At 40.1% G+C, this 4,330-nt stretch overlaps 1 non-coding gene across 1 annotated transcript; it reads left to right on the top strand.

Annotated features, from left to right (window-relative positions):
- The first annotated feature begins 2,364 nt into the window (after positions 1 to 2,364).
- LOC118710039 lies at positions 2,365 to 2,496 on the top strand. Its single transcript, XR_004985263.1, has one exon. It is a non-coding gene; the product is annotated as a small nucleolar RNA SNORA51 (small nucleolar RNA).
- Positions 2,497 to 4,330: the final 1,834 nt, after the last annotated feature.

Raw genomic sequence — 4,330 nt, 5'->3', positions numbered from 1 at the left:
AGTCTGTAGTCATGTACAGTAATGTCCTCGCCTTCACATGCACTCACCAGTGACTCACTGACTCACCCACAGCAACTTCCAGTCCTGCAAGCTCCACTCATGGTAAGTGCCCTATACAGATTTATAAGTTTTATTTATATATCTCTATCTTTTTATTTTATTTTTTTAAATATATTTTATTGATTTTGTACAGAGAGGAAGGGAGAGAGATAGAGAGTTAGAAACATCGATGAGAGAGAGTCAACGATTAGCTGCCTCTTGCACACCCCCTACTGGGGATATGCTCGCAACCAAGGTACATGCCCTTGACTGGAATCGAACCAGGGACCCTTCAGTCCCCAAGCCGACGTGCTGTCCATTGAGCCAAGCTGGCTTCGGCTCTTTATCTTTTTATGTTGAGATGTGTTTATATTTACAAATACCAGTGTGTTACAACTGCTGATAGTAATAAGTACAATCACATGTTGAACAGGCTTGTGGCCTGGGAGCAATAGGCTATAGACCATGCAGCCCAGGTGTATAGGCTACACCATAGAAGGTGGTGTAAGTGCACTCTGTGATGTTCACACAATAATTAAATCTCATGATCAACTCTCACAACATATCCCTGTCTAAGCAGCTGTCTGTTGCAGCAAGGGCACTGCATAGAACTGTTGCTCTGAGTTGTTCTGAGTCCATGTATTCTTCTGAATTCTTCCTGGCTATGGCAGAGTAGGTTCCTTCTCAGCCCTACTCACTACACTAACTGTTGGGAACTTAGTCTAAGTTTCTCCTTTATCTTCTGCTCACCAGTTACAGGTGTTAGGTCAGAGTCCCTCTGCCTGGGGCTGGACCTCCTAGGACGCTGGATCTTAGACGTAGAAGCCACGAGAAGTTGTGGGCATATACAGTAAGAACGAGTCAGAAGCCAGTGGCCATGGAGCCATCAGACAACACAGTCTTTCACAACAAAGTCCATGTAGCCAACCTCACACCAGCTGGCAAACACACATCTTTTCTACACAGGAGTAGCTATTACCTGAGCGGCCGCATGCTGCCTCTAAACTCACCGCCTTGCATCGTAGCAGTATCTGAGCTCTCTGCCTCAGCAGCTTCTCCTGTCTCTTCTACCCAGAACACTGCCTGGTCTCTGTAGCCTCACATAGTAAATACCTCTGAGCTTCTCTCTCAGCACACTGGCTGGTTAACACAGTAGCTCTATCTGAGCTCTCTATCTTAGCCATACGTTGCAGCTGTACCAGCTCTCAGCTCCTGTCTCTCCAGCACACTTCTTCACACTCCAGCACACTAGCTGGTCACTAACTTGTATATTATTCCAGAGACAAAGGAGGTTTCATGCCCGTAGTTACACCAATCATATTTTGTCTACAGAAGGACACGCATGCACAGCATACTGTGGGATTGTTGTGCTTGTGTCCTTGCACCTGCTTATGGTATCTTAGCCTAGGTGCAGAGTGGCCTTGGACATTCAGTGTATTGACAACAAGGCCTCTATGCTCTAATTGGCCTTGGCTATCAGGGGTCTCTGGCATGGTTCCCACAGCAGCCCACGACTGTTGTCGGTGTGCAAATGCACTGCTGCAGGTGGCAAATCTGCAAATGTTCTGCCTCCCAGAAAGTCCAATTGGATTTTCCTCTTTCTCTAGATATGAACTCCCTCATAAACAATCGCAAGACAATATGAAAGGGTAAACAGGAACAGATTTCTTTTTTGTGGTAAATTGTATTGACATTCTTACTGATTATTACAATAAAAACTGTGTAAGCGCTGTCACTGTGCAGTATGTCCTGACAGAGAGCAGTGGTTAAGAGCCTGCCTGCAGGGCTCCTGTCCCAGCTCGGCAGCTCACTGACAGGATGATGTAGTCACATTGCTTCACTCTTTGTGCCTCTTCTTTACAACAGGGAAAATCATAGTATTTACTACATAAATTTAAAAATGAGGATTAAATAAAATAATGTATGTAGAGCACTAGGGACTGACATATTTCCTTAATCAATACTAGTTATTAATTTAATGTTCCATATTCTTGGTATTGAGCAGGATGAGGGTGCGGAAATTCAGAAATACATCTCCTTGAGGGAATGAATTTTTAAAAAATGTAGGCCACTTTTTTTCCTTTTAAAAATGAAAGATAATTTATGTTTTTAAGACCTTCATTAAAAAAAAAAATCTCATGATCTAACTTTGCAACTACTCCATTCTTATGAGGGAATCCTTTTTCATTTATTTATCTGACTTTATTCTTAGAGACATGTGTCTTGAACATTCTCTTTTCTGCCATTTAAGAGCATTAGTATGTTCAACATTTTCTTTATAAAACTGGATTTCCCAGTGCAACTCTCTTTATAAAACTACTCTTAGGCCTCCCGGTGCTTACCACAGGCTGTGTTCTTACATGGACTATAAAGAAATCAGAGGAAGTGTAAACCCACTCCGTATACACCTCAGCTCAGGCCCTTGGCCTGGTCTCTGTTATGAATGGGGAGACAATAAGGAAAAGAAAAAAACAAACAAACAGCTTTTAAAACCATCAGTCACTGCCTTAGACATTGATCAAATTCTCGGTGTTTATTCTAGTAGGAAGAGTAGAGGTATAAAGCATTTTCTCTACCAAACAAGGCATGTAACTTTAAACAAGATGAAAAGAAAGTTTAGTGATATCACTACCCTGCTGACCCCCCTCAGCGAGGGCCTTTGTCCTGAGGAGTTCAAGCTCCTGGCAGGGTTTGTAGGTGTGCTCTGAGCCCTCCTTTCTTTCCCTCCCTGTCTTCCCATTCTCTTTCACAAAAGGGCACATTCAATTTGCTTTAGCCATTACAAACTTCCTCAGCTCCTCTGCTAGGTCATATTTTTTTTCTTCCTAGTCTACACCCTACTTCATTACGACTTTACTCATAGTTCAGGTGGGTCTGATTCTAAGCTTTCTTTTCTCTAAGGTGCTATCTTTGACCCCTAAATCTAGGGCATGTATCCCTTCCATGGACCCTCATCACAGCTTCTGTTATGTCAGCTATCACACTTTTTATAATTTCTCATTTAATTACATGTACCCCTCTTGAAGCCAAACATTCTGCAGGTAGGGGCCACGTTTTACCCATCCTCCATTTCATCGCCATCACCTAGCGGTACAAGTCACATACTAAGCATTCACAAATATTCTGAGTGACCGATCAAATGAATGAATGAGCTCTTCTGTTTTCATTTCTACTGCCAGGTAAAAATAAAATCTTTTGAGAAAGATTATATCCATATTTAAATAGCATTTCTCATACTTTGAAAAACATAGGAAAAGGGGAAAAACCTTAATTTAAAGGAGTTAAGGGGTTTGTGGTCACCTAGCTGCAAAGCTAGAAGGGAAATCCCAAGTAAATTTCATTTCTGTGCTGTTAGAATAGCCTGGGGAAGCATATTTTTTTGTTGTTCTATTGGAAGAAATAAAATATACCTAACAAAATAACTACTGAGTTTAAAACTAACTATAAATATTCCAAATGAGAAGTTGCCTTGATCCTGACAATATAGTAAAGATTTAATGTAAATGGTTATATGTGTCGTCTATAGTTAAGGAACAGGCTTTATACTTATTGTTTTATTTTATCACACTTTGATTCAATAAAAAGGTATCAACTGCTTTGTGATACCTTTTTATTGAATATTGATTATAGTTTTGAATACTTAATAAATTAATGAAAAAAAATATAATAAAGCTGATATTGTTTAGAAAAATAATACCAAATGCTTCCTAGAAACCTTTGGTGATTCTTTTTAATATTATATATTTTAAAACTGAATTTTTTTCTTTATATAAAGTCACTAGGTTCTAACGTGACTAAAGCAATAAACACCCGCAGGTAGCGTTGCCTAACATGTAAACATTCTCACTAAGCATGAACCTCAAGCAACTCCCTCCTAGGCCTGATTTACAGCCTATGTGCTCTCTAACCTCAAGATAAATCTAACAGCCTTCCTTCAGATGAAATATTCATGAAGTTTCATAACATTCATTACCATTTTATGATTCTTTTAGTTGGTATAACAACAGGCCTTTCTAGCACTCTATTAAATCAGGAGGCAACTTTGTAAATCACTAGCCAGGTGCATGAAACCAAAACTTCTTAATGTCTTCACTGCAAAGTGTGCTCAAGCACAGGGGCAATTCCTGCTGCCATTTACAGCGGCTTCCTCCAACCTGCTAATTTGTCTGGGAAAATTCTTGTCTGATCTCTTTCCAGTTCTGGGTTTTCTGAACTTGACAACTTAGTGAGACATCTTTGCAAGCTTCGGATAAAAAACATGTGACTGTATGTAAAAATGCGAACTAAGTGA

This window comes from Pipistrellus kuhlii, unplaced genomic scaffold (genome assembly GCF_014108245.1).
Source record: "Pipistrellus kuhlii isolate mPipKuh1 unplaced genomic scaffold, mPipKuh1.p scaffold_m20_p_7, whole genome shotgun sequence".
Taxonomy (NCBI): domain Eukaryota; kingdom Metazoa; phylum Chordata; class Mammalia; order Chiroptera; family Vespertilionidae; genus Pipistrellus; species Pipistrellus kuhlii.
Note: the sequence above shows the minus strand (reverse complement) of the source record. Positions and strands in the feature narration are given on the sequence as shown.